At 26.3% G+C, this 13,809-nt stretch overlaps 1 protein-coding gene across 2 annotated transcripts in view; it reads left to right on the top strand.

Annotated features, from left to right (window-relative positions):
* LOC132948850 (probable G-protein coupled receptor CG31760) overlaps positions 1-13,809 on the top strand; it is a 181,240-nt gene that overhangs the window by 62,077 nt on the left and 105,354 nt on the right. The gene's annotated exons all lie outside the window — the stretch shown is intronic.

The following is a 13,809-nucleotide window of genomic DNA, read 5'->3' as shown; positions in this document are numbered from 1 at the left end:
AAATTTGAACTTTAAATGCTTATAAAAAAAAATTGTCCCTATGTATGTTCAATATTTTTCAACTGCTATTGTAAAAATATATCGGAAGCCTTGCATTACATTTTCACGCTTTTTTTACCCAACAGATAAAATTGTATTGATATTTATAGAAAAAAAACTAAAAAAATTTAAAACTGACAATGTCCGTAAACAGCACAAAAAGAGTCAATTTATTTTCAAAATTTTATCATGTATAGAAAATGCTAAAATAAACATTCAGTGAAATTTTCAAGTACCTACAGTCATTCGTTTTTTAATTACAATAAAATAAGAAAATTGTTACATGAGAAATCGAATGAATATCAAATGTTGTAAAGATATAAATTTCAGACGCTCATAAAAATTTAATTTAAGTTTTTTATAGACATTTTTTTTTTTTTTGATAAAGGTAGACAAACTTATTGTCCATAAACAGCTCAAAATAAGTCAAAATATTTGGAAAATGTTATGGTGTATAGGAAATGCAATTATAAACATTCAGTCAACATCTCATGTCTCTACGGTCATTTGTTTTAGAGTTACACCAAAAACCAAAATCGATTTTCTCAAAAACAGATTTTGCGTAAAAGTTCCCGTTTTTCCTTAATTTTTCTTTTGTTTTTCACGTCGCTTTTGAAAACTACAAAAATTTTTACTTTTGACCCCCCAAAGTACCAACTAGATTCACTTTCCTATCAGAAAAGTTACTGTTCAAGAAAATTCAAGCACTTTTACTGTCCTAAAAGGTGATAACAGACACAAAAATAAAAAAAAAATTATAAATAAAACACACATCATTGTAAAATCAATACATTCATCGCTTCGCTCAGAATCTAAAATATAGTACAACATTTTTTTGTAGGTTTATTTTTACGACGTTCATCTTCTTTTGCTGTCTAAAATTAATTTGAATTTTTAATCGGTATAGGTTAGGTTATTTAATGTAATATTAATGTTGTTGAATTTAATTATTAATTTAATTTTTAATTTTGAGTTGGTTATTTATATTTTATAATAGTTACAGTAATTTTTAATTTATTCATTCAATTTAAAATAAATTATTCACACGTTTTTTTTTTTATAACACATTCAATTAGCAGAAAATAAGAATTTGGACAAGTTAATTCAACATCAATGGAACTTGAGTACATACCGTTTAGGTGGGTTACTTTTCTTTAAATGTATTACTTTTAAAGCTTAAACATATTATACTGTTGCAGTGTAGCTTCAATAATAAAGATTTAGGATACCAAATAATTTTGTTTTATAGGTATACCTATAGATATTTACTATAGATATAAGAACAGTTTAAAAAAAATCTACTTGATTTATAACAGTTACCTACTTATAATTTTTCAAAAAATTTGAGCAAAGTACATAGCAGAAGAATTTTATTAAAGTTAACCTAATTTGAAGTATAAAATAATTATTAGTGCAAGTTTTAGTGTTTTGCTGTTTTCTAGTATCAATAATATAGATTCTATAATCTATATACTGTGAAACGATATTAAAGTAAAATATATCGGTACTAGATAGATTTTATTTATCATTTTGGAATACCGTACAATATAGGTATTTGGTATACCGAAACATTTTGGTTTTTTGGTACATTGAATCATTTCAGTTTTCAGTATACTGTATCATTTAAGTTTTTCAGTACACCGTATCATTTCGATTTTTTCGGTATACCGTTTCAAACTGGTATTGAAATCAATACCGTAATACCGAAAATTATTTTCAATACCGTCAGCCCTAAGGTATGTGTTTATATTGTTACATATTTTATAGAAATACGAATATGCTAGATCTATATATTAATAAATTATGTAGGTAGGTAGGTAGGTACTAAGGTACTAGACATATTAAATCTATACCTATGGTAGATAATTAGTTTAGATAAACTCTCGATTGAATTTAACTATTTGTAATTTGAATGTCATTATGGAAATCGTTAAAATGTACAACTACACCAAACAGTTGACATATTGAAAATTGCGACAGATATATTATTATTATTGAAGAGAAGAAGAAATAGAATTCTTTTGAACTCATCATTCGAACAAAATATACTAAAAAATCATACTTTATCGTATTACATTTAATAGTTCACGTTACATTATGTAAATAGTATAATGATTTTAGTTGTAGTAAGGCTAGTAATTTGGACGATGGCTTAAATAGGTACCTATTGTTTTATTATACTGCATGTTAAAGTTTCAGTAGAATTTATAATAATCACATATGCTATTATATTGTTATTGCAATCTATTCGAGATGGATATAATGTGCTAGATATGTACACATAATAAATTAGCAAGTGCATTTTTGTAATATTAATGAATACACCATAACATAGATATTTAAATATTTTATGTCTCAATTATGACAAGTATGCTATTTCGATATTATATGTGAGGGATAGGTAAATTGTGCTCAAACATTATTTTAGATTCTGTATCATCGAATATAATTTAATTGTTTTATTGAACTTAAAGTTATTTTAATAACAATTAACCAAAACATATTTTATATATTTTATATAATGACAGAAATCAGTTAAATACTTGTACGTGAAATCCCTAAACGAAAACATGTATCTCTATCAGAGAGCAGTAGGGTAGAGGTAACAATTAGCAGTAAAGTCAATAATACTGATGATAAAATAATATCGTGCTTATTAAAAACATTTTTTTTCTTTTTAAACATACAACTTACATTGGTAATTTGTTTATAATTTATGTTCTAAATGTTTCATAAAGTTTTTAATAACGCTTAAAAGTAAATAGCCAAACATTAAATGTTAGTGGTAGTCGGTTGAAGTTACCCTTTTATAGATATTTGTAAAGGCATAGTCATTTAAAAGAAAGAATGATAAGAGAACGGAAAAATACTTTGTTACTTTCTTCATTTTGTTTACCATCTTAAAAATATGCCATTTAAAATGTAAATATAATATAACTGTGTCTTATGATTTAATTTGTTGAAGTCAAGCTAAATAAAGAATAAAAACGTGTACTACTATCATATTATAAATAACATAGTTTTCTAATAAAATAACAGTATATCTTTTTATTATTAAATCTGAAGTAATTTGTTTTATGTAAATATGTTACATAACTAAATGTATTATAATATTGTAATTGTTTTTGTTACAATTAATTAAAAAGTTAAAAATCACTGTAAATAGTTAAAAATATAAATAAACAACTCAAAATTAAAAATTAAATTCAACAAAATTAATAATAATGATAGGTACATTTCTACGTACAATATTACTGTGTTTACTATTATATATAATATAATAGAGGCATATTTTAAACTTTGAGTCTCTGAGAATACCGTAAATTGAGTTGGATTTTTAAAGCTAGTATTATCTTTTGGAGATATTTTTTTACTTAGAACTTGTGTTTGAAATGTTTTTTGTCGCACCTTTAAAGATTGGATTGAACATCAATTTTGGTCATATTTTTATTTTTTTCTCAATAGTATCCTTAGCTTACACAAATTGACAAATAAAAGAAGCCAGCAAACAATGTTTTGACTGAGCGCCTCTAAGAATAGTTTTTGTGGAAAAAAACGGTTTTAAAATTGAATTGAAGATGGGTAAAGCAAGATGAGTGCACACTCCCAGCCACTAGATCCTGTATTTATATTTTTTTTATATAGGTATATTTATTTTTTCTTAGACACACATTTTTTGTATTTTTAACTTAATAATTATTTTAAATGTATAATGTATACAATATAATATATTTATACTTCTGATAACTGTACTAATAAAGTATTTTTAATCATGTTTAATGGCTTGGAAACAAACATATAAAAACGATTAAAAAAGTGTTAAGAAATATTAATGTTAACAAATAAAACGATAGATTATGTTGGAGGTTCTATACAACAAATATTTTTAACAGACATATGTAATATTAATAATTGCTTCAATTGAAAAAAGGTCATACAAGATCTATTAAAACGAATACACACAAACTAACATAACCAAATAATTTAGGATAAAAACACAATTAGTATATATTATATTTATTTAATCGTTATGTTTACAATGTATACAATTCATATTTACTTGCAAATTAAATTGCCATATACATTTTGAGGTCTGCCTTCAGTTAAAAATGTTACACATTATAAATACGTTTATAAAGGTTATGATAGTGCAATTGTGCAAATATAGTTTGATGGCAATGGGAGCAAATCAAAATTTACAAATTATGATGTACAGTAATTTTTTTTTTTTTTGGATTGACCGATGCTATATTACGGCGCATCTCTTCATGCTATGAATATGCATATAAGACTTGGTATGCACTTGAACCGAATAAACAGAATTTCTATTGTATTGGGAGGGTCCAGAGCGCTAAACCGTTGAACATAATAAGAAAAGAAAATTATTAGCTTTTTTGCATTAAATCTATCGAATTCATTATCTTAAGTAGGAACATTGAAATTCAATATGTTTGGATAGATGAACAAGAAATAGAGAAGAAGAAAATACGTGGGGGTGATAAATAAATAAATCACAAAAATGAAATAATATTGTTTTTCTAGCCAAATTTCGATCACAGGCGATACTATGGGTACCTACTAGTACCTATTGTAACGGAGTTTAGTAGAACTAAAAACCCAGAAATACCATTACACATAGAAACATGGTATGACGAGTAAGACTTACATCAACAGATATGAAAACACATAGAAGTTGAGTTCTCGAGTCGCAAACACAGATGAAATGCGCCAATCACAGCACGTGTACAGATTGAGACATTTCACCCAATACCATCACGGCTAAATCTGCAGCAGGAGGCAAAATCCATATAATTACAAAAACTCCACAAAGCTTCTGGACAATTCAATCGTTCCTACAAACTTAAGATATTTCATTCCACACCTTCAGCCTACTCGCAGACCGTACCCTTACAGTTGTACTAAAGGGCATCCCCACAGATGTATCCGAAGAGGAACTGAAAAACAAATGTACAGATCGATGTTTCAATATGTTAAGAGTGGGCAAACGTTTTGGGTCCAAAACCAATGTCAATCTGTCTGGTAAGACTAACCAGAGACCTTGTATCTGCATAAGCATAACAGTTGAATCTTTCAAGAAAACTGGACCCACCCAATGTTTCGTGTGCCAACGCTTTGGTCATGGATCACTAAACTGCGGACATCCCCCACGCTGCGTCAAATGCTTATACCGCTGAACAAAGCAAGATCAACACATCTGACATTATAAAAATACTAAAAAATACCCTAGCTGCCTTACCATCGGAAAATTACCTAAAAACAATTATAACAAAAACCCTAAACACTTTCATTTCCCTTTTGTCTAATCAACATGGACAATTTTATTATTAACCATTAAAATAGCATACTAGTACGCCATGGCATAACAAAAATAATAATCCATGAGCTACACGCATACATACATCATAGAACACAAAATTGAAATTATACTACTAAGCGAAATTCATCTATCTCCAACTAAAAAACTAAAAATTACAAATTTCTACACTAACAAAAACGACCTGCCGCCAAGGCGCGGCTCACCCTCTTACGGTGCAACTGCTATTCTATTTCACCACCATTTTATACTACACCAAAAAAAAACATTAATACAAAACTACAATCAACAGGCGTAAGATTAAAAATGGAGAACAGAGAAACAATAATAACTGTGGGCTACAAACCACCAAACTCTACATTAGAGCGACATAAGGTCACTTATATAATATAAAAACGACCAAATTCACTCTGTAAGCACTGCACTATTGTATTGCTTATGTGTACGTCATGTATGTCTTGTAAGCATATAACTTACATTATTAGAAGACAATTTACTTTTCATACTTAGTTATGTGTTTTAGTTATAGTGAAATATTACTTATTATTATTGTAACTAATTGTGTTGTTTATTCACTTTTGTCGATCCATACTATAATCCTCATTCAACTGTATTCTATCACCGCCACTTACTTGAGCGGTTACGAGGAATACGTTATGGTCTCGTCTCAACATTGTTAAGCAAAACAAATAATACATTCCCGAAATTTTAACAGTAGGTTAGGCTTTTGGCCACGCTCACCACGCAAATCATCTGTGTAGGTAGCATGAACGAGGTAAAACCCCGCTGTCCATAAAGTGTACATATATTATATAATATGTATAATAATTTAAGACAAAATAAAATATAGATAACGTGATAATGAAAAATCGTGTGATCAATTTGACGCGTCAACACAACAACTTTATGACAGTTTCACTATTGATGATTTAAGAGTGAAAAACTCACTGTTGTATTGTGTAAAAAGTTACAAAAAGTTAATATGATATAATATTATATTTATTTTAAAGAAAAATATACTTTCAAGACATTTTATAATCAGTATGAGCTTAATGAGTTATTGAAATTCAGTTATGAAGATTATACTGTATTTATATTTATAATATATAATATAGTTAATACAATATTCATAGTATATAATATAATATTATATGAAAAGTACAGATAGATTATTTTTTTAGTAATTTGTATCTCCAATACACTAAGAATAAGAATTAATGTGCTTTATGTTGATTTCCACTAGTAGTTAGGTACTCATAAAAAACATGATTCAGAGCTGATTATGTTAATGGTAATAAAAACACTTTATAAAAACAAATTTAGAATTTATTTATAAAGCTTTTAAAAGTAAAATGTATTATATCAACAGCAAGGACCAATGTTATGTTTTATTTTACTACACTATTTGACGATAAATCGAATGCTAGGTTATCTTAATACCGAATCAAAATAATATAAAAATATGAAACATGATAAAAATGAATGTCAAATGTTTTCCTTCACATAATATCTGAGAGAAAAGTAGTTAGTATTAATTGCATTACTTATACTTTATAGATAAGTTTGAAACCAATGTTAAATAACTACATTTGAAAGTACCAAGGTGAGATGTATATTATAGTAGTATTAAATTACTAACGTTTAAATTCTTCATCTAATTATTAGATATGAATATACAATCATATAAGGTGTAAGTAAAGAATTCCATAACCTATTTTAAATATTAGTTTATAAATGATTAGACTACCTGTGTACTACATTTTGAGATTTTTTCTTTGAAATTAACATAAGATAATACAAATGCATATTATCAATGCAGGATGTACATTGTACATAATATTGTAATATTACGTATAAAAAAAAACATTCAATATTATTATTTATTTACGTAGGTATTATACGGCTGATTCGATACCAGCTATCGTAAACATGTGGTGATTTGTTACGTTATCTTCCTATGATTTGAATTATTGAATTATTCACATCGATCACTGCACTTGATTGCATTTTTAAAACCAACGTATTATCACTTAATCGCATTACTATACATGACAGGTTTACAGATGGTTGACTCGGTGGGGATGCCTACAGACGGCTGTTGCACGCCACCAAGTATATGTTTCTTAATTTGGATAAATATAAATACAACACCTATTACAACAGTGAATATTACAAAACACTACAAAATTTAGAATAATGAAAAAATAATTAAATTTTAAATACTTATTAATACTAATAATTAGGTATTATTAACACATTTTTATCTTGGTGGAGACGCAGTCGGATCGATCATTCCGAAACGTCCTAACGATCACCCCAGTAAACTTTTAAAAATTAGATGGGGTAAATGCCCTAAATTAACTATATAAGCTATATTCTTAAGATTTTTGTCAACAATCTATTGAATTTAAAAAAACCCTATACACAAATGTTTATATGGTGTGGCTGGGGGATGTCTCCCCTTAATTTATCTCAACTCCTCCAGAAAACTATGTAGTATTTTATACTTAAATATTTATTCTAAATTATAGATTTTAAGTCAAGTGGTAAGTAGATACCACGTTGGTATACAATATGTTGATATGATATAACACAATACTATGTACTGGAGTTTGTATGAATTTTATTATTTGTTTTAAAAGTTAAAAGCATACTACCATGTATACTGTTTATAATTATTGTTATTTATGTTGGTTTGATGCATTTTAGTTATTTAGGTAATTTGTTGTACAATACTATAATTTAAAAAAACACAAGTGCTACATTTGTTTCTGGCACTGTTACAATTCCCCCTATACTTTTTATTTTTTATTTATTCCCATATGTTCAAAAAATTGTGAAATCAAAAGCTTCATACTCATATATTTATAATTTGAATATAATAGATTACTGATTAAAAATTTCATTAAACGAAAATAGTTTGAATCCTGTTTGAAATAAATGATTTCTCGGAAATTGCTACAATAAAACCCAGTCTGTTTCATCCATACTACCATTATATATGATTATTATTTAATTGTAAAATAGTGATTAGTGAGCAACATATTATGTTACGTTTGATTTTAAAAACTTTGCAATATTCAACGTCCGACATTATGAAATGTTATACCGTGGAAAATTAAATTTATAATACACTAGATTTCAGGAATCCTTCATATTATTATGTTTGAGGGAGAAAATAAACCTGTGGCCTGCGACATATATATAGATATATGAACCAAATAAAAAAATCATTGTATTTAATTGTATTGAACATTATTTTCTCATACGTGAATATAGAGCATCAACCTTAGTAGTTTACGAAGCCTTGGAAAACGTAAATAAGTAGATCACTATAATGCCTGGTAAATCAATCGACCTAGTATCAATAACAAAATATATGCACAATATAGGAAATACAAAAATATTATTGTATTCTATTTTATATTTATAATAAATTATTATAATATTAAGTCAGCAGGTAGTTGAAAATCCAAAAACGAAAAACGTAATTCTAAAAACGAAAAAAAAAATAATAATATATAAGTAATTGATATTTGCCTTATCAGTCATCAACTGAAAAAAATACTTATTCAGTGTATTTTGTCGTTAAAGTTGAATTGTATTTTATCAATCGCAAATTACTATTTCCTGCTTATGTACTAATGAATAAAAGTAGTTTTTGGTGAGCTGCCCGTGACACTTAAACATTATTTAATTTTTTTTTTTTAAATAAAGGCTAACGTAGTAACAATTTATTGATATTACTTGTGGGAGAGATGTCGCTCTGCGGGATAATAGCTGGAGTAATATCCAGAAGAATTGCAAAAAAAACTGTTAAGCAATGACGCAAAGATGGGACGGGGGAATAAAATCCCAGGGATAAAAGATTCATAGGGAAAAAAAGATTGACTAAAAAACTTTCTCAATTTCCAAATTTTTGTAATATTAATAATACTGTATTATGATATAAGTTACTTACTGTGTATAATGAGAACTATAGCACAATATGTATTTTTTAATAATATTATTAACAGTAATTGCAATTAGACTGTGATTATTAGTAAGATACTCTCCACAGTAAAAATAATTAAATTATACTACCTATGTATTATTAAAATCTAGTTTTTTAGATATCCTTCTCAAGAAGTACAGAATAACTCTATAAAATTCCACAAGTAATTGCTCTTCTTATAATAATATAATATCATGTTATATTTTAAAATTAAAGGAAAAAAATTCATTGTGTACCTACTTACATAATATTGTATATAGTGACTGCTTGATAATGTCACATTTTATTAACGTCTAATGTTCAACTTTATTTGAATAACTTGTTTTTAATTGAAATAGATACGATATTATAATGTGATGATTGCATCGTACATTTTTGTAAACCTAATTAATTTGTTTTTTTCATTATTCTTTTAAATGTTTCAATTATTTTCGTAAATATTAAATAATATAATAAAATGTATTATATTATAAATTACCTACGATTTTTAGAATCATATGTCTCACTTAAATTCGAAAAATAACATGAACCACTTATACGCAAAAATAAAAAAATGAATGCGAATTGAATTCGAGAATGAATTATTATTGGACACGTGATTATTGAAACTATATTTTGTACCCCCTTCAAAGACCAGTGACACAATGTCTATCCGAAACACTTGATTTGTTTGCCATGGCGTAACTTTTACGGATTCTCAATGGCATTAGTAAATAATATTATTATAAAGACGGATTTGTGAACAGTTTCTGCGTAAACAGTGTAAACATTGTCCATTTTATCCATGCTGCCCGAGAAAGCAAATAAACATAATAAGTTATCTTAGACTGGTCAATAAATCTTAATGCACCGGAAATGAATACACGTAATATGAACTTGTGCAGAATGTATTGTGGGAGATAACGTGAGTTGACAATGTTTACATGTTTATGATTAATTATATTAAATGTAATACATATGTGCCTAATGCCTAATATAATATAATAGATCGCATTATATAATTTTGTCAAAACGTTGTATAGTCGCTCTGCGTATATTTAAACAAGTGGTACACAGTGTATGATTTTTTTTTTGTCTTAGGTACTTAATTTGAAATTTAGTAGATTAATTTTTGGAAAACTTTCCCAATTATTTTTTTTTTATGTTTCGGCCGACATTTTAAATTGCATATTCTGAAGCTTAATGTTAATGATAATTTATATACATTTAATATTATTGAATATTGAACATTTTTTTTTTTAAAGCATTTTATGTTTACACAGTGTGAATGGATACTCCGTTAGATTTTCTAAGATTTAAATTACCTATTTTAAACAATGATCTGCCTCTAATTGAATCTAAGAAGTTTAATAATACGTAATATTCATACTTAAACATTTTTTTAAAAAAATATTAAGATTCAAATTGTTTTTCATTCTTAAAATAATACCTCCTTAAAGCATAAAAGTTGTGATTTAATATTACAAAATTGTAATAAAATTATTTATTTTTATATCTAGTTTAAGAAGGTATAGGTAATATTCAAGATTTAAAAACTTTTTATTTCAAAAGTACAAGAATTTTGTACATATTGAGCGCAGTTTTGAGATAAAAAAAATTGTATAATAGTATAATACATATATACACTTTGTTATCTATAGTTCCACTCAATAAAAAAAAATTTCAAGTTAGGTATATTTAGATTATGAAGCTCTGTTTTAAGCTGCATGCACAATATGCAACAATATTTCAGAAATTTGAATGATAATATTATTCTAATTACGTACATACAGTATATAACACAATTAATGTTGTTCATACCTAGCTACAATACTCTACAAGTTACACAATGTATCTATTGTTTTTAAAATTATAAGTGTCAATTTATTTTTTAGTCCCTAAAAATATGTAGGTACTTCATAATATAATCACGCTGAATCAATTTTTTTTTATGTGTTTTAATAATAAATTATTGTGTTAAATAATTCGTTCCATTGAGGACACATACGAATAACTTTATTTCATATGAATTCTAACGAATACATGGACGAATTAGATTATGCAACTCAACGCAGTGATAAAAATTTATCTTGCTGGTAAAATTTACATAATAATTCCTATACTATGTTCATATGGCGAAGAAAAAATAAAACTTACATACCAAATGGAATGATTTTTTTTGGTAGTCCAAGCATATAGTACCATTAAATTACAAACACGTCTCATATTCTTATGTACATTGTATTCGTAACATTCACACTGTAATTAAATTCGTTTACTCATCCATATTTAATTTATTATATTTTATCACAGTCTATGGTATACAATTTACATATTAATGCTATATAATAGTAGGCACATTATTTCATGAAGATATTTACAGTGAACTTGATAAAACAAAAAAAAAAGACAAATATCTATTATAGTATTATAATATCTTTAAAGTTTAAAAGTAATTTTTAATACATTCTTTTTTGTTGTTGTTTTATCTATTTATAATTGCTTGACAGTATTATAAAATAATAAAACTCAGAAAAGTGTAATGATATGTATAGTAATATATAAGGTTTTAAGAATTTATATTTTGTGTACATAAAGTTGAAAAAATCCTTTTGCTGAAGTGTTTTTTGTAACAATTTGTCACTATAATATAAGTTAACATAAATTCGGTTTTTTATAGTTTCAGAAACAATAAAACGGAATGGCTCCGTACTTAAATAATAGTTGCAAACACAAAAATATTATCATTAAAATGTTTTTAGGATCTAGATACTTAGTGTATCTTTTCGCCTACATTATTTTATATCTTATTATATTTGGAATATTTATTCTTTATTTAATCATTATGTATTGCACGTATTCGTTATAAAATAATACTCATATTATGGTGAAGTGAAAAATAATACTGCTTGTACAAATATGACATTATACTAAGTGTGTTTAAACAATAATTGAAATACAGAGGGCTTACTATGCAGGATAATTATTACTATATACTGGAATGAAATGTATGAATGTTTTCTGACACGAAATACAATTGAAAATTCAGAATATATATAGGTGTCATTGTTGTATATTATTTAGTTGTTTTGACTTTTGTCACTTTATTTAACCTAACCTGATAGAAATATATTAAAATAGGTCCGAATTCAGTGTAAAATAAACCGTACATTTTATGACAGCTATTTTATTTTTGTGTAAAAAAAATGTACAAACCAACCTGCTGTATAGAAGGTGTCGAGTGAACATTTCATTGAGTACCTAGAATACTGTAATGGATGTGTTAAATTTAAATGCAATGATAAATCTTGCATACAAAATCAACTCTGAGCGGAGATGGCCTGTCAACTATAATACTAGATAGGCAAGAACTAAGGATATTTTTCATAATAAATTTATATTGCTATAAGTAATTTATTTTTCTATTAATTATAATATACGATAGGTTGAAATAATTGGTGGAAAAAATAAATCGCATATAATAATAATATAATATTTAATGTATATTGTTTCATATAATATTACGAGCTGCTGTTAACTAATTGTAAGTCAATAACGACGTAACACCGAACCGGTGTAAATACTTTCGTAGTATAAATATTTTAATAAGTATAGTAAATACTAGTAAATATAGGTAGGTACAAAGTTGCGAAATATTTCAAGTTCCAACAAGTAATATTATTTCGATTACAACAAAGCAACAATTTGTTATTCATTATTTTTCGTTTAAATATTTATTAAAGATTTTAAAAGATTTTTTCAACGAATTTAAGCTTACCGTGCTTCTAAGAATAATATAAATTAATTGTAAAATAACCTTAGAATTTAGGTATATAGATGCTGACACGACGTTTTCTCCCAGAATCGTTTTTCATACGCAATGATATTTTATACTAATTTATTAGTGTATTAAAATGTAACATACTAACACATCTATGAATTACAGTGATAGATTCAACGAAGAAGTATACGTCGAAACCTACGAAATAATAGAACGTCAACCCCATTTTTCAACTATAATAACACATAAAAAACTGTCTATTATTTCCAAGCTTGATGCCTACAACAATTCATTTAAAATAATTTAGTACCTATTATATTTAGTAGTTGGCTACAATTAAATTATTTTTGTTTACATGTTCGAGAATTATAACCTAGGTATTTGTTTCAGACGTTGAGAATTTCGTTTCAAATATGAACAAGTTTTTGTTTTGTAAGCAAACATCTTAATTTGTTACAGTTCTTAAAATATTGTCAATTTATTTAATAATTTATTGTATATATTATTATTACCTATCTTTGATTTGTTTAAACGTCGGAAGACACTATTAGATGATTACTTATTTGTACAATACAAGATTAAAAAAGATTGAGATTGCAGATAATGTTAAATCATCAATTCTGGTCGGTTCAAGTCCACTTACATTAGAAAATATGAACTAATTAAAAATAAAGGAATTCC

This window comes from Metopolophium dirhodum, chromosome 7, assembly GCF_019925205.1.
Source record: "Metopolophium dirhodum isolate CAU chromosome 7, ASM1992520v1, whole genome shotgun sequence".
Classification (NCBI taxonomy): domain Eukaryota; kingdom Metazoa; phylum Arthropoda; class Insecta; order Hemiptera; family Aphididae; genus Metopolophium; species Metopolophium dirhodum.
This window is presented reverse-complemented; position numbering and strand designations above follow the sequence as displayed.